At 41.0% G+C, this 18,582-nt stretch overlaps 1 protein-coding gene across 16 annotated transcripts in view; it reads right to left on the reverse strand.

Moving 5' to 3' along the window:
• LOC123362924 (poly(rC)-binding protein 3-like) overlaps window positions 1–18,582 on the reverse strand; it is a 752,406-nt gene that overhangs the window by 187,414 nt on the left and 546,410 nt on the right. For 3 of the 16 annotated variants that reach the window (XM_045003489.1, XM_045003490.1, XM_045003491.1), the window contains exon 1: window positions 13,432–13,594. The exons of 7 other annotated variants lie outside the window; for them this stretch is intronic. The gene's annotated coding sequence lies outside the window, so the exon portion shown is untranslated. Of the gene's footprint in view, window positions 1–11,933; window positions 12,036–13,431; window positions 13,598–18,582 lie in introns of those variants that run through there. 6 more of the 16 variants (XM_045003481.1, XM_045003486.1, XM_045003487.1 and 3 more) reach the window with 4 other exon arrangements.

Raw genomic sequence — 18,582 nt, forward strand, 5'->3', positions numbered from 1 at the left:
TTGCATTAGTAGAAAGGAAATGCACTTTAGTTGCATCTGTAATCTTTTATGCTCATCTAATATCCTCTAAAGGTATTATTTAGACAATATATTTCTCTATCTGGCAAGCTCAGTCATATTCCCATAGAGAGCATCAGATTTTAATGCATTTTTAACTATGCTGTTAGAGGCATACAGAACTAAAATGTAGGTGACATTTTATTAGTAGCTGTAGGCAAACCCAGATCTGGCTACTTTATTATTTATCTCCCTGTACATATACAATCTGGTGCTTTTAACTTTATTGACTAATATTATGCACCAGAGAGAGGATCTTTGCTGTATACTCCTCATGAAGGGAAAACAGAAAGGTCACAAGGTAAAAGAAAACTCCATTTTCATTGTAGCTTTAATGTACTGCTCCTAAGGGAATTCCAGTTGCTTTAGAAAGGTTTAGATATATATGGGTGGGCCTCTGTTGCTCCTGAGCCCACTAAAAGCCTATCCATCTGTGCACAATGCAATGTAATAAAGGCACAGTAAAAAGGATAGCTTTAGCTTGTGTACATTATCTAGGTAAAAACAAGTCTGCCCTGCAGTTTATTACCAAGTCTACAATTACTTTACTTGCCCGCCCCCACCACCCCCACATCCCTAAGATAAGGTTCATTTTTTAACATTGAGTGTAGAAGGCATAAAAATGTTACATTGCAGCATGATTTCCTCTCCGATAATAAATGGATTTCCTGCTACAATGAATGGGGGAACCTAAAATGGTTTAATTGGAACAAGACAAAAGGTCAAAATCTAAATCTCATAGTACGAATCTCAAGTCTCAACAAGTTAGGGATAAATGGAATAACCAAAACTGGCACATATGTAATCCAACAAAAGATATTCAACCCCATCCCCCTCTGAGATATACGATGGCAGAGAGAAGTTGTATATAAAACTTCCTCATACAATTGGATATCATTAAGTAAGAGATAAAGTTATAAATATCTCTTGGTAACTTAAAGGAAGAAACCCATAACTCAATATTCTAGTTTTCTCAACATCCTACCCTACAAAAACACCTTTGAATCTGGAAGTCCAAAGTGAAGGTTCCTCTTGAAATGCCAGTGCCTTTGGGTGGTGTCAGAGTGGAGATGGAACCTAAGGTGCAGGAGCCTCTACTGTTTGAGCTAAAACACCTACCTCCGTAGGTCCTGGCTCACAGACTCAAAGGCTGTAGCAGGGTCATCAACTGCTATGGCCTAGCCACCACAGAAGAGGCCAAAGCACCATACTGAGTGGGCATGGCTTACATTCTTGATAGATTCATAGATTAAGGCCAGAAGGGACCACTGTGATCACCCAGTCTGCCCACAAGCCATAGACCTTTCCTGAAATATTTCCTAGAGCATTTTATTTTAGATAAACATCCAATCTGGATTAAAAGATTTCCAGTGAAGGAGAACCCACCACAACCCTTGGTAAGATGTTCCAATGCTTCACTGCTAAAAATGTGCACCTTATTTCCAGTCTGAATTTGTTTCGCTTCAACTTCCAGCCATAGGATCTTGTTATAACTTTGTCTGCTAGACTGAAGAAATTCCACTCCTTCCCCTCCTGTGAGCACTGGGAAGGCACCTCTGCCCCCCTCCCCCAGAACACCTGCCTGGGAAGGGGCGGGGGTGGGGAGCAGTGAAGAACTCCTGGATTTCCTTCCCCAACCTGGAAGTGGGGGAGAGGACCATGTTACAGCTTCCTTCCCCTCAGTCCTGGGAGAGGGAGGGTGAAGAACCCCAAAAGGAGCAGAAGTGAGGCGGGGGGTGGGTGGGAGGGTGAACTAATGGGGGGGCTCAACTGATATGGAACTGGGGGGGCGGGATTGATTTGGAGGTTGGGGGCAGACAATTGCTGGACGGGGGATGTCCAAATGTGGCGGACAGAGCTCCTGCAGCAGGGTGAAAATCACCTTACCCCATAAACTTGGAACAAGGGCAATGCTAACTGTCTCACTCATACACTGGGGAATGGGGGGAGGCAGTTCAAAAGGTACATCTGAAAACACAATATGATCCCTTTTTTCAAAATCTCATAATTTCAGAGCCAAACTCCTGATTTTTGATCTCTTGAAGTTGGCAATAATGAGGCTGAGATCAAGACACCCCTTATCCTATTTTTTTGATATGCTAAACAGATTGAGTGCCTTAAGAAAGCTAACATCAGAAATATGCGGTTAAAGCCACCTCAACAACCTGACCTGTGCCCTGCATCACCCTGTCACTAAACACCAGGAGACAAATAACACACATACTTAAGGTATCAGTGACTCTGAAAAATGAAAAGTGATCTAACTCCCTTACTCTTTGCACTGCGGCTGCAAACATCTCCTCCCTGTTGTCAGAACATATTCACTATTGTTGGAGATCATGTTAATTGTGCACAGTCCCACACTTCCTAGATGTTGAATTAAATTATTTTAAAGTATACTGTCCAGTATGACTTGTCTAAATCCCTGATCATAGGAAAAGAAATGTAACATTTTCTGCTACTGCATTTGATGAACTTTTCATAACTGCTACAGACACACTGTTACTCATTTTTTCTAATTTTCCCCCCTTTCTTTTGAGTGATTTCATTGTATTTAACCATATAAAAATAGCTTTATTTCCTCCACTCAAAACTTTGCTTTTCCTTGGTATCATTTATAGTAAGTCACATTTGTGTCTCTCTAATAATCTAATAAATGTTCATTAAAAACTATTCTTCTGCTAGGCTCTATTAGAAAATACTGGATAATATTAATTATGATTTACTGTCACTTTGGTAGTTAACTTAAGCCTTGATAGTAGAATGTCCCTTCTGGCCGTAGCAGGTCAGGGACTAGGGGAGGAGAGAGGTGGAGTGTTGATTGAACTGGTAGGGGGTTGGCCATTCCATTGGATCCTGGTAGGAAGGAAGGCAACCCACTGGCACCTGGGTCCTCCTTTTCTTCTAGTCTCCCTCCCATGTAGGGATTATGTATGGGGTGGGGCTGGGGCTCTGAGGGAGCCAATTGGCTCCAGCAAACATGCCTCCCCATCCCCAACTACCACCCAGAGGTCATTCTTGATTCTGAAAGCTGCTCAGCCCTACAGGTGGTGTAGCTATCAGAGTTGGGTCTCTGGGCTTGCTGTGAGTCTGACCAGATCACCTTTTGTGGTCAGGAATTTTTTTCCTTGGAAAAAGATTGGCAAGTTGCTCAGTGAGTTTATTTATTTATTTATTTATTTATTTGCTTTCTTCACAGCATCCTGGATGACTGATAAATGGGGATATGAGTAAGAGACAGTGCCAGAAAAGGTGGGGGAGGAGAGGTAATAAACATCAAAAATATTGTTGCAACTTGCGGCTGGTGTCCAGTGCAGGTAGCAGGCTTCCAGGGCCAGCTCCTGGGGAAACCCCAAGCAGGTGATGGCATGCGCGCACGCATGTGTATGTGTGTGTGTGAGAGAGAGAAAGACTTAAATCTCCACAGATTGACCTGCCTCTCATCTATACCCTCATTCCCCACCATGGGAGATGGTACCGGGGTCCAGTAATAGGATGGATCAGTAATGGGAGTTTGCTACCAGGGTCCCCTCTCATTCCTTGGTTGTATGATATGAGGTCTTTTAACCCTGCATTGGACCTAATTAATGCCTGGCAGATTGGAGGGGCAGGGTGTTTCAGCCCTCCTTTCTGCACATTAAAGTTAATAGAGTTGCAGCCTGCTGCTTTAAATCCATTCACATCTCCTGCATATCCTGATCAATTCCTGTTCTCCCTATCCTTTACAAATTGCTGCAGCCATTCCTTTTGAGAAGACCAAATACAATAGATCTACATTTTCAAAAGCAGGCCAATGATTGGAGTGAATCAAGTTTTCTGTGTTTCAAGGTGGATGGAGTCAACTGATGGCTTTTGAAAAGTTACCTATAAATAGGCTGTGCCAATAGCTCATTTTTCAGTTCACAGGCAATTTAATAAAATAAATAAATAAATAAATAAATAAATAAAATAATTCAATGTCATTCAATGTTTTTGAAATTTTTGGCAAATTGAAAAGTCAAAACAAATTTCATTTGGGTTGAACAAAATGTTCCCCAACCTCCATCCCCATGTTGCCCTGCACCCCCACTCCCATTCAAACCATGTCCCAGTCAGTCCCTCCACTAGCCTGTCTGAATCCCAGTTTGTGACACCTCCCCCCAGCAACCTCATGTGCCCCACTCTGTCTTTCCTACCCGTATGTGAATCGTCACCTGGCCCCTGCAGGCAGGGCACTGTGAGGAATGCAGACTCTGCTCTCTCCCTATTCCCTGGTGAGTGGCTTCCCTCTGTTCTGGCACCACAGCAGCCCCTGGTGGGCAAAAGGCATAACTGCAGCGCCTCTCTGGCAGAATGTATTTTCTGCAGAGAAAAAAAATCTGCAGGGGACATGAATTCTGTGCATGTGCAGTAGCACAGAATTTCCCCAGAAGTACCAATTATACTGAGTTAACTGCTGCTTTTCTCTCAGAATGCATAGGTAAATCTGATCTAGAAACTATGGCTTTCCACCAAGCAGATTTTCAGTGCAATGCACTTTCAATGAAGTGAGTGTGTTGTGAATTTGTGTGCCTTCAATACAGTAAGCGTGGATTTATCCTTAGGGAAAAGTCAAAAAGACTTTAATAGGGATTGAACAAGTTTCACATAAATTCATCTAAATTCTACAGAAATGATTCTAAAAAAATCTACAGAATTTAATATCCTTTCTTAAGTTTTTTTGCACCTTACTACAGCTGATGCATAGTTCTATATATAGGGCCCTACCAAATTCACGGTCCATTTTGCTCAATTTCACAGTCATAGGATTTTAAAAATAATAAATTTCATGATTTCAGCTATTTAAATCTGAAATTTCTTGGAGTTGTAACTGTAGGGGTCCTGGCCCCAAAAGGAGTTGTGTGTCTGTGTGTGTGTGTGTGGGGGGGGGTGTTGCAGTACTGCTACTCTTACTTGTGCGCTGCTGCTGGCTGTGGCGCTGCCTTCAGAGCTGGGCAGCTGGCGAGCAGTGGCTGCAGGCTGGGAGCCCAGCTCTGAAGGCAGAGCCGCTGCCAGCAGCAGCGCACAAGTAAGGATGGCCTGGCATGGTATTGTCACCCTTACTTCTGCGCTGCTGCTGGCGGGGAGCAGCTTTCAGAGCTGGGTGCCCGGCCAACAGCCACAGCTCTCCAGTCGCCAGCCTCCTCTCTCCGGCTGCCCAGCTTGGAAGGCAGCACAGAAGTAAGGGTGGCAATACTGCACCCCCCCTAAAATAACCTTGTGAACCCCCTGCAACTCCCTTTTGGGTCAGGACCCCCAACTTCAGAAACGCTGGTCTCCCCCATGAAATCTGTACAGTATAGGGTTAAAGCACATAAGAGTCCATTTTTCACAGTGGGAGACCAGATTTCACGATCCGTGATGCATTTTTCATGGCTGTGAATTTGGTAGGGCTCTATCTATATTGTTTAAATCTAGAATGATTCAAAATACCCAAAGAAATTATTTTCTATTAAATTCTATAGGACTCTTCCATAAGGGTAGGCATATGATTCACATCCATGTTAAATTAAATACAAGGTCTTAACCTGAAACCAGACAAAATTAGTTGCTTTTAACAGCCTATGGACCATTTGCTACCAACAGATCCACACTGCAATTTGGTCCTTTTAGATGGGATTCCCCAGGCCCTCAAAAATTCCTCCAACAGGCATAGATTCCCATATACACAGCTCTTCTATGTAGGCACTGGCAGTCTCAGAAAAGTGTGTTTTTCTTCAAAGAACATGGAATTATGTACACAAAACACTAATTAGTAGTGAAGACACAGTAGGAAATAGGAGAATGTAGAGCCACATATTTTAGCACATGGCATGCCAACAGCTTAATTTGTGCTCTTGAGCTTCCACAGATATGTAGTCAACACTGATTTATCTGGCTCTATATCATTCTTTATACATCACTTACAGCTAAATCAGAGATCAAAATGCAAAATCTAGCATTTCAATGCATCAGGCGGATTTCTGAAACTACTTGAAGGCCTTTGGGCCCTAAGCCAGTGAAAGGGTTACAGGTAGGTTGGAATACATGTATGAGTGATAATGTATGTGTATATGGTAATATCGGACATGCTATTTAAAGGAAATAGAATATTTTTTCTTTGAATATCACTCTGAAATATCAGAGGATGACAACCACCTCAGAATATGAGAGATCTTAGAGTCCCTTACTTAGTCTTTACTCTGACAAATTCCACAGAATTTCATGGGATTCAGCCTGAGGAAAGACCAAGTCGTAATAAACTGAGTAAGAACCTCACAATTCAGCCTAAGGTGAACATAGTAGAAAATTAATTTGTAGTTAAAGTTTAAAATTCTGAGAAAAGAGTATTGTTTTCTGCACATTTTCAAAAATGCTATTTGCAAGTAAAGACAATGGAGTGGAATTTATGAAGTCAAAATGTAATATGGGGCAGTGGTAATGGAGCATTTTGTGGGATGTGGCATACATGAGTGAAGTGAATGGCATACTGTTTGGCTCTGACATACCACTGGTGAACAGTGTCTTAACGGTTTTAGGTGGCATGCCTATTCTGAAAAGCAGGTGAGGGACAGGATTTTCACTTCACTAAAATACATGCCACAAAATACTGAGTCATCTACCTCATGATTTTAAAATACATGGTCAAATTTGGAGTCATCCGACTTATCTGGTGTTGCAAACACTGATGGGGGCATTGGACTGCTGTATGAGAACAGTTTCTTAGATTTTTTTTTTAAATTTTTAAACAGTTCACAAGTATACAATATATGCTGCCCATAAATTTATATTGACATAGGCAGCCTGTCCATTATCTACAGTGGATCCATATTTATCAAAAGAAAATACTGTCAGGATAACACACCCGCAACAATCTTTGGAATTCATTGGAACCCTGCTCTTTCATCAGAAATGTAAGTGCCTAACTAATACTACTACTCTTAGGAACATAGAGATAGGCCTGAACCAAAACCAGAGATCTAAACACCTCTAAAGTTGGAGAAATTCAGAATGAAAACCTGGATCTCAGTTTCACATTTGCCCTTACTTCTACCAACCAAAATCCCAAACCCACATGCCAGCAGAGTTGGAGGTTAGAGGGTCTGTTACCTCAGGCACAAGGAGCAAAGCATGTATTTCTTAATCTAGTTTATTTTAATTTCACATTGAGGAAAACTACAAACAAATACAAATAAAAACAATTAGCCTCCTTAATCAGCTTAAACAAATATAGTCAGATCTTACTGGAGCTGGGGTGGCTGGCTTGCAGTGCTGAGCTCTACTCGGCATGACAATTATTGATCAGAGGGGCTGTGAGTTTAAAAAGGGTTGTGTCTATTTTAAATATCATCGTTCTTTATTATGCTTTGTTGCTGTTCTATATCCATGTTCAGTGTTCCAGTGTAATCAAAACTTCCATTATAACTTCCTGGCTAAGTGTTGACATTCGCCCACAGCCATTCTAATGAGATCCTAGATGTGTACAAAGTTTTTGCAATCTGAATGACAGCCACAAAAAGTTTTGAGTTTATTGAAGGCCTGACTCTGTCCTCATAATAGGGTTTAAATGGTGGATAGATCTTGCGCTGGCCTGTAAATGGGGTGGATAGCACCCAAAGGGGTAAGGGTGGCAGGACTGGGCCCTGAATATGTTGGTAAAAACGGCTTTTTCAGGGCTAGATTGTGCAAATTGTACAAAGGCTAAAGGAGTGGTATGGAGACACACTGCCCCAAGGGGAGCACCAGAAGGCACCCTGCCTTTGGGTAATGCAGCTTATTCCCTTCATGTGATGTCTCTGCTCCCTGTAGATTGCCATGTGCCATCGGGGGGCACAATAACTGTTCTCTCTTGGCTGAAGGGAATGCAAATTCTGATAGGCCCTTATATGGGCTGTGCTGTCTGCGGACGGCTCCTTGCAGTCTCTACCACACTGCATCACTCAGCAAAATCCTCAATTTAGCATTAATGGCCAGTCCTCCTTGCTGCGAACAAACAGGTCTGTGACTCTTTCCATTTCAAAGTTGATAAAACCTTTAGGGAGTACTCTCCCTGTCCTGTATGCACTTCTGAACCCCCACTTGCTTCACATGTATTTGGGGTTTGCTGTGCTGTATTGGGGAGCCAATGTAGTCGTGACATAGCAGACCAATTAAAAAAAAAATCCATGTCTTCATTTGAGTATCAGTAAAGCCATGCCATTTTTTAAGCTCATGCCAACTCAAAGTTTCAAATTTTTGAAACATTTTTGTGCTGATAAATCACATTTTTTTCATAATTTTTCAACTAGCTCAAATGCAAATTTTATTGAGTGATGCTGCAAGAACATTCTCAAAGGCCTGCATACATGATTGGACCTAGGAGTAACCACCACTAGATTACCTAAGCAGAGAAGATCTTCTCAAAACAAGCAGGTACTCAGTGTCTCTACTCTGAAGCCTGCCAATAGCTTGTGGTATGGTCAAATTCTATGGTCCTTGCCTACTACTTCCTCAGGGGCATGTCTACTGAAGTCAGTGCACCAAGTTTTGCTGGTTTTATTGGGTCTTTAGTCAGACAAAACTCCGAGGGCTGGCTGAGAAGTCTGGTCCAAACCTCTGAGGGGGTAGATATAGAAGGAAAGTTCAGCAGAATCTAAAGGTCCTCTCTAGCCTTGGGAAAAAGTCTGATTTCAGTTGGGAGTTTTGCCCGAATAGGGACAGAGTGGAAAAAAATATATAAATGGGCCCATTAGGAACAAAATTATTCAGCAACATTTTCTTTTAAATTTAAATAAAAGCTTTTTATCTTTAAAAACAGGCCCCAATGTACTTATTGCACTGATTTATAAAACTGGCCACTCTATTAGGAGGATTTGGGGGAGTTGAACCCAAATGAAAATGCCTAAGAATATGTATGGAAATGTTTGACAGAACATAGAGGTTTCAGTGTCCAGGTTAATACAATTCAGGCCATTCATATTGAAGAGATTATGACTTTGTTTGGCAGGAAGTTTGCATTATATTAACATGGAATTAATTGACCCAAACATGATTTACTGTGGCTGAATCAAACATTTCTTATTGATGGGGTTTCATATGTGAAGTCTCTGAGTATTTTCATGTCTTATAGGCAGTGTCTAGGTGCTTAAACGCATTATAGTTTTTTCCCTTCAGACAGGGGTTCTGGAACTAGGGGTGCTGGGAGTGGTTTCCATCCTATACAAAGTTTACAATTTTGCTCAATGGCTTTCAGAGCCCTCCCCCCCCCACACTATAAAAATTCTACCAGCGCCACTGCCCTCAGTTAAAGGTTAACATTAATAAATAAAACAAAACACAAAACAAAACAAGCCCTCATACTAGATGGATGTCTGTTACAAAGTATTTCTGCTGAATTTTAATCCAAAAAAGGCTGGCTTTAGTGCTGGTATTTTTTAATTAAAATCCCCATCACTCAGCTCCCTTTTTGTCCTATGGAATATCTATCAATCAGGAAGAATTACAGCAGGATGTACCACTTGGCAGGAGGCCATTCTGTCCCCTCCACCAATCCTGCCACAAACTTTTTTTCTCCCCTCCTCCCCCCATTCATTAACTAAATGTACTGAATAAACCTTAACATCTCAACTAAATCCTATTGACCCTGGATTTTCTGCTTAATGCTAAAACCCAAGTGACCCATTTTTCTCCTGTTGATACTTCTATCACTGACGGCAGCCAGCACAGAAAAATATCCCAGTTACATTAAAATATTTAAGGAACAAAATTTAGAAAATTCATTCAATCTTTCTGCTACTGTTCATGAACTTTACATAAGCTCTTGCTTCTTGCGTGGATTCATTCTTTCCTTTGGTGCTTCATAAGCAACAAAGTGCAACTGTTGCTTAGCAAACGGAAGTGGCAAAACGCAGTTATTAATACGATAGATTTAGATTTAAAAAACAACATTGTCTTAAAAATTCTGTACAACTATATTTCTGTGCATTCTACATATTTCTGCCAGAAAGAGTTATTAGAATTTACAGCAAAATATAATTACCGAAATACTTTATTTTGATAGGAACTCACAGTGAATCTGAAGCACTAAAAACTGCTATTTTAGTTTATTTTTAGACATCACCGTGGTTTGTAATTAGTGCAGTTGCTATTTTTCGATGTTTATAATCATTTGCTTTGCTGTTTTCATATACGTAATAGAGACCTCTGAAGGTTATTCAGAATCTGACGCCTCCTAGTTGCAGAACCCTCCCCCTGCACCCACCTTGTAATTGTTACATCTGATCTGCCTCCCCCTCGGCTGCCAATCCCTCCCTCTGCCCTTGATGACTAGCATCCTGATGCTCACTTCCCAGCTCTGGATCTTTTATGCAATAATAGTCCAAAAAGAACCCATAGCTGACTTCCCTCCCAGCTACAGAAACCTCCCACAATAGCACTCAACAGCTCTTCATCCTGACCACCCTTAGCTGCCAAAACCTGTCATTACCCCTCACTCAGACTAGCACTCCTCCTACAACTTCTCACCAGTGTGTACTCAGGCCTAATATCCCTGCCCTTCCTCCCAGCTTCTGAAGACCTTCTTCTCCAAGCAAGTGTCCCATGCTCCCACAGCCACTTGGCCCCAGCCATGTTCCCTGGTAGCTTTGGAAGCCTCCCACACTGTAGACACTGTCTTCTCTGCCACGATACGTGCAGCATGGAGGAAGCTTGCTGCCGTCTTTCCCTGCCATAAGAGTCTGGCCCTTAGGAAAGATGGAGGGCCTGATTCACTCCTGCGCTGCACCATGTGAAGTCATTTATACAAGTGCAAAGTCAGGGCAACTTGGGTACAAATCACTACCATTCAAGTACAGTAACTTTTTGTACCTAATTTTCAAGGGTGTGAATGACTACACCAAATGCAAGGTAACAGAATATGCCTCATAATTTGCAGGGGACACTGACAAAGAGTTCAAAACTTTATCTGTATATTATTCAACTATCAAGCCAGTGTTGTGAAATTTCATACTAAAAATATCAACCAAATCAGTTCTAATTAATGTCAAACACAAATCCCCTCACAAAGGCCTAATCGTAAATGGAATTCTGAATAGCGTGGGCCCCATCCTGAAGCCCTGACTCAGTTTATAACTCAAATCCTTCTTCAGACAAATCTTTGTGGGCATAAGAACTGAGTCAAAAGGATCTAGCCCTAGGGCAATCAATAATGCACTAATATTAAAAATTATAAACTACCTGAAAGAAAATCAAATCTAGCATTCAGGGTATGAAACAGACATTATGCACTAAGAATATTACCAACATGACTACTGTGAGGCCGTTTTAAAATAACGATGCTTTCTTATGCTACTATTTTTCTTGCTAATATCACTAGCGGTGCACTTGTTGGGGTTTTAGCTTCTTTAAAGTACAGAAAAAATATGTTCATTCACTTAAGAATAAATATTAATACATTCACATGTCATTGCATTATCACCACATACAGTATGCTGAGTGTTAAAATACAGTTCTTGAGGGAACTACTAGCTATTGATTTTAACATTATGAAAAAGTTCATAATGTGATGAATAAGAGGTCAGTAATTATAGGGAACAGTATTGGTCCAGACAAGAAATATATCCGCCTGAATACTTATTTTATGACATATTTGTGGATTGGGATGATAGATATACAGGGGATCTTCTTTCATAGTGCACCAGCTATATCAACTTGTAAAACTGCTATCGATATTCTTCATGTACCTTTACTAAAGATGTGTTACTACTCCTCAACATGTTTTCATGTTTTTCTCTGACTAGATTTTTTTAATACAACGGCTGCATCCCTAAAAGATTTTTAAAAAATACACTGCACGTATCCATCATAACGATCCATAAACCTTTTATTAAGCGCTTGCCTACCTTTGCTATGGCTGGTTCTTAGAATCCATTTTGAATAATCCAGTGACAGTGCTGGAACTTTGCACCAGGCATGGAGAAAAGCAGTGGACAAATGGATTACCAGTTACTTGACTCCATTTTTCACTATCATTTCACTTCTAAAAACTTCATATCAAGAAGAAAAGAAGCGAAATAGCTGGGTCTGACAAAGGGCTAATTTTATAACAACACAATTCATATTTCTTTTTTAAATTTGAAGGCATGCATGCACAGTGATTGAAATAATTTCCTGCTGCGACTTGATTTTGTTGAATGTAATTTTACACTAGAGCATGTGGCTATTAAATATTCAGTTAATACATATTGTAAAAAATGATAATTAGGAAATAGAGGAAATAATCTTCAGAAATATAAACATAACAGTCATCATATGGATATATTTAAACAGAACAGGACTGTTTAAATATAAAGTATTAAAAATAATTCAGATCCTCAAGATGGTTATATGAAATTATATAACAGATGTGTCATATGAATTTATATGTAGTTAGCCATAACTGTACAGTTTTTCCATCCTAAAAATATTTTGACTTTAAAAAAATCTAGAGACCTAAGATGATTTTTATATATTATTATAATTTTTTTGTTAATTTTCTGAATAATACTGAATTTTCCTTAAGTAAAAGAAATATGAAGTAAGAAGTTGTACTTTTTCTTTCTCTCTCTTGTGCAATGTACAGCATCAGACTATACAGTTGTTTACTTAGGTTCATTCATTAGTAAGGTAAAAAAAAACCCAAGACATTGGAATGAAATATTAAACATGTTCATGTAACTTCAAATGATGAAACCTCCCTACATGAGAAAATATTACAATTCACTTGATTTTTTACTGTAATGCCAGTTTACAGTATGTCAAAAACTTCTTAGCCTCTGCCTTTCTAATCGTACCACTACAGCTGGTGGTTTTCATAGTGAATAGCTTGCTCTTGCCTTTCCCCATTTCACATTAAACTTACAGCAAACTATTATTGGCGGGGGGGGGGGGGGGATCTAAATGATGTTAAAGCATTTAAATCCTCAAGCTGCAGACTCAGGCTGAGTTACTCACCAAAATGAAGTGCACATATTTCCAATGACAATCCCTAATACATATTTTAATGTAGCACGCTTGTCCAGATGATAAGCCACACATATAAAAACATCTCCATACGAAATCACTTTTAAAGCAAATTGTTAGTTTAAATCTTTTAAAGATTTGCCCATTGTTAGGCTGCCCTAGCCATTCGGATGTCACCAGTAATAGTCAGCTAGATAAACAAAACTCTGATCAGAATCATAATGCATATGGGACAGCAAATAGAGCAAGCTGAGTTCCAGTCTTCAGGCTTCAAATAAACGTGTCCTTCAATTGCAATCTAACTCCTGAAAATAACATACCATTTCTAATACTAAAGATTTTCAGCTAAAACCCTCTACATCATCTGAACAAATACATCTGACTGGTAGAAGTACTGACCTGCTGAGCTGCTCTCAAAGCCCGCACTTCAAATGCAAAGCTCAGCCAGACTTTCCGAACAATTTCCTTCTGCACAGTTATAGTGAGTGTGGTCCCTCTATTTGTCTTCTGATTCCAAGGGTGGACAGATGGCCGGGAGCCCTGAGCCCTACTGGAATGAGGCAAAGCTTTGCTTTTTTTTTTTTTTTTTTCTTCTCTCTTCCCCCCCCCCCCTCTCCCCTGGCTTAGCCCCTGGCAGATAAGCCAGAGTCAGGCACAGTGAGCTCACCACACCCCTCCACCAATCATTTCAATTAGTGCCACATGAGAGGAGCTTCTGCCCAAAATCTGCTTAAGAAAGGGCCAGAGGGCAGGGCAATCTCCTTTGCTCAACAATGACCAGAAGCTGCTATAAATATCCAAACAAAAGCACTGTCAAGGCCAGGAATGTCACATTCTAATGTGATAAAATTGTAAAGACTCTCTCAGTGTACAGCACGAGTACAGAGAAATAAATGCACAGAGATTAAAAACAAAACCCACCAAAGCATAGGACATATCAACATGCTATTGAAGTTATACATTTCTAGTTATAGATTGCTATGCCTCCATTAGTTTTCTTGTGTAGGTACTATACAACTCGCATCATCTGTGGCCCCGTCTTCCACAGTTAGAGTTGGTATTGTCATGTCAAAAATGACAGGTTTTCCAGAGCTTGAACATATTAATAAGAGAGTCACCTACATAAAGTTATTACTGCGCTAATAAACTACATACACTGCTGTATGTTTGTTCTCAGGATTCAGGGCCTGAGTCTTATCCCACTTACACCAGTATAACTCCACTAGTGACCAAATGTCCCGGTTTTATAGGGACAGTCCTGATTTGTGGGTCTTTTTCTTATATAGGCTCCTCTTACCCCCAACCCCCATTCCGATTTTTCACACTTGCTGTCTGGTCACCCTAAACTCCACTGACTTCACTGCCACACTAGAGCTACACCAAGATCAGATTCTGGCCTTAGGTTTTTAACTATATTGCTGGATAACTGGATTTAAAACCAAATTACAGATTACAAAAAGGGATTTAGCAAAGTGGCTCACTATACAGTGACCAGACCTAAAGCACGTACGTTACTTTGCAAACATCCAGTTCCCATTGTGGCTGATGACAGCTGCTTGCTACAAGTTGCTGGGCAATGCTTGCTGTGCTGAGGGGAGGGGAGGAAAAGGGAGTGGTTTCAATTGCATTCTACAACTTGTAAACCCAGCAGTGCCTGAAGGATAGCAATTTCCAGCCTGTTGATGGTAGGGATGACAATAGCTAGGTTAATCTGAGGGGAAGTGTGTAGTAACAATTCCCTATTTCCTACCACAGATACTCCTAAATGTGAAAAATGTTTAAAGGGTGATCAGGTGGGTGATCTATTTATCTCTCTCTCCATCTATCACGTCAGTGTATTCATACATCTGTGCACAGTATGTAATTCTATAATTTACACACTAACATAAAGCCCTGGCATGATACTAAAGCAGGGATAAAAACCATTTGAGAAGATTCCTGCATTGCTGTGATAAACTATTGTGCACCAAATTTCTGTTGGAAGCAAATGGAAAACATTTTATTCCCAGGTACTACATTGCACATAGTTGCATGTACTTCCACAATGCAAAGTGCTTCTTTTTATTAAAATGCTCAATATGTGGGTCTGAGATGGTTTACTTGTTATGGTTATCATCCAAGATGGATGTCTTAGGTTTTTTTTTTTTTTTAATAGACTCAAAGGGCTTGTCTAAACGGTGGCAGTAGTGCACTCTGCGGGGGTATGATTTCTAAAGTGTGTTGCACATTAATTGGTCCATGAAGACCCTGCTGGTGTGCTTTAACATAGTGTCATTTGAAACATCTATGTTAAACTCATTAGGGAACCCTTAGTACGCACCAGCAAGGATCTCGTGCATTTCTCCACCATGCAGACAAGCCATAAGAAATTGGGGGTAGTGCACTGAGCACAGTCATAGGCGCCGATTCTGTGGGTGCTCTGGGGCTGGAGTGAGGGTGAGGCCTGGGGAAGGGGGCAGATCAGGGGCAGGAAGAGGCAGAGTGGGGGTGGGAGGGCCTTGGGTAGAGCACGGGTGGAACACCCTTCGGGAAAAGTAGAAGTCAGAGCCTATGAGCATAGTGATGGATGAACTTTTAGGTTTGATTCAAGAAATACATCTAAAAAGCTTGAGATTTAGATAAATCTTATACAAAATCCTTTGATAAACGGGGAGGAATTGGTAGCGAATCTGAGAGTGAAAGGCAATTTGGGTGACAGTGACCATGAAATGATAGATTTCACGATTCTAAGGAAAGGAAAGGAGTGAGAGTAAAGAATAAGAACAATGTACTTCAAAAAAGCAGACTTGACAAACTCAGAGAATTGGTAGGGAAGGTCCTCTGGGAAGAAAATCTAAGGAATAAAGAAGTTCAGGAGAGTTGCCAGTTCCTCACAGAGACAATATTAAAAGGCACAACTACAAACTATTCCAAACGCAAAGGAAAGACAGGAAGAATAGTAAGAGGCCAATATGGCTCCATCAGGAGCTCTTTAATTACCTGAAAATCAAAAAGGAATCCTACAAAAAGTGGAAACATGATCAAATTGATAAGGAGTACAAAAGAACAGCACAAGTATGTAGGGACAAAATCGGAAAGGCTAAGGCACCGTGAGTTACACCTAGCAAGGGACATAAAAGGCAATAAGAAGAGGTTCTTTAAATACATTAGGAGGAAGAGACAGACGAAGGAAAGCATAGGTCCTCTACTAAGAGGGGAAGGAGAGTTAATAACTAATGATATCAAGAAAGCTAAGATGCTTAATGCCTATTTTGCTTCAGTCTTCACTAAACAAATGTTAATGATGACCAGATATTCAACATAATTAATATTAACAATTGGGGGAAGGAATGCAAGCCAAAATAGGGAAAGAACAGGTTAAAGAATATTTAGATAAATTAGATGCATTCAAGGTGGCAGACCCTGATTAAATTCATCCTACGGTACTTAAGGAACTAACTGAAGCAATCTCAGAGCCATTAGCAATTATCTTTGAGAACTCCCGGAGGACGGGAGAGGTCCCAGAAGACTGGAAAAGGGCAAACATAGTACCTATCTTTAATAGGTACTTTATCTTTTAATACCTGGAAAGATACTGAAGCAAATTATTAAACAATCAATTTGTAAGCACCTGGAGGATAATAGGGTTATAAAGAATAATCAGCACGGATTTGTCAAGAACAAATCATGCCAATCCAGCTTAATTTCCTTTTTTAATAGGGTTACTGACCTAGTGGATAGAAGGAAGCAGTAGACATGATATACCTTGATTTTAGGAAGGCTTTGACACAGTTCCGCATGACACTCTCATAAGCAAATTAGGGAAATGTGGTCTAGATTAAATTATTATAAAGTGGGTGCACAACTGGTTGAAAGACTGCAGTCAGAGTAGTTATCAATGGTTTGCTGTCAGATTGGGAGAGTGTATCTAGTGGGTTCCCGCAGGGTCAGTGTTGGGTCCAGTACTATTCAATATTTTCACTAATGACTTGGATAATGGAGTAGAGATTATGCTTGTAAACTTTGCAGATGACACCAAGCTGGGAAGGGCTGCAAGTACTTTGGAGGACAGTTTTAAAATTCAAAATGACCTTGACAAATTGGAGAACCGGACTGAATTCAATAAAGACAAGTGCAAAGTAATTCCCTTGGGAAGGAAAAACCAAATGCATAACTACAAAATGGGGAATAACTGTCTAGGTAGTAGTACTGCTGAAAAGGATCTGAGGGTGATAGTGGACCAGAAACGGAGTATAATTGGTTGATGTGATGCAGCTGCCAAAAAGGCTAATATGATTCTGGGGTGTATTAACAGTAGTGTTGTATATAATAAGACACAGGAGGTAACTGTTCTATTTGTTGCTGGTGAGGTGTCAGTTGAAGTACCGTGTCCAATTCTAGGCACCGCACTTTAGGAAAGATGTAGACAAAGAGTCCAGAGGACAGCATCAAAAATGACCCATGAGGAAATGTTAAAAACTGGGCATGTTTAGTTTTTAGAAAAGACGACTGAGAGGGACCCAATAACAGTCTTCCAATATGTTAAGGGCTGTTATATAAAGAGGATGGTGATCCATTGCTCTGCATGTCCACTGGAGGTAGGACAAGAAGTAATGGGCTTAACCTTCAGCAAGGGAGATTTAGGTTAGATATAAGGAAAGATATTTCTAACTCAAAGGGTAGTTAAACTCTGGAATAGGCTTCCAAGGGAGGTCATGGAGTCCCCTTCATTGGGAGCTTTTTAAAACAAGTTGGACAAACATCTGTCAAGGATGGTCTAGGTCAGGGGTCGGCAACCGGTGGCTCGCGGCTCGCCAGGGTAAGCACCCTGGCGGGCCGGCGCGGTTTGTTTATCTGCCGCATCGGCAAGTTCGGCCGATCGCGGCTCCCACTGGCCACGGTTCGCGGTCCCAGGCCAATGCGGGAAGCAGAAAGCTGCGGCCAGAACATCCCTCAGCTCGCGCCGCTTCCTGCCTCCCGCATTGGCCTGGGACCGCGAACCGCGGCCAGTGGGAGCCGCGATCGGCCGAACTTGCCGACGCAGCAGATAAACAAACCAGGCCGGCCCGCCAGGGTGCTTACCCTGGCGAGCCGCGAGCCACCGGTTGCCGACCCCTGGTCTAGGTTTACTTGGCCCTGCCACAGTACAGGGGGCTGGACTTGACATCTTGAGATCCCTTCCAGCCCTATATATCTATGAGAAAATCATGGGACAATCCTGTAAGGACAGAGCTGCTTGCCACATTTCCAGTTTTTGCAGGGTCGGAAAACCGTTGTTATTTGTTTAATGAAGGCTCACGCAAAAGCATGACAATAAAAACAGTGCAATGTAAGTATCTTTGGGCCAAGTCTTAAAGTCCTTATCCAGGCAAAACTCTTGTCGAGTTACTAAGAACCGAACAAAAGCTTCGTATAAGTAAAAACCTTTACCCCAGTGGTAACTGGTGAACAATTTTAAATAACGAGTTTACATGGGAAAACAATGATCTATCTAGAGCGCTGCACTGTTTTGAACACTACTAACTTGGTAAGAGGACAGCAAGAAGTCCAATATAAATATTAATCTAACAG

Source organism: Mauremys mutica, chromosome 2, assembly GCF_020497125.1.
Source record: "Mauremys mutica isolate MM-2020 ecotype Southern chromosome 2, ASM2049712v1, whole genome shotgun sequence".
Lineage (NCBI taxonomy): Eukaryota > Metazoa > Chordata > Testudines > Geoemydidae > Mauremys > Mauremys mutica.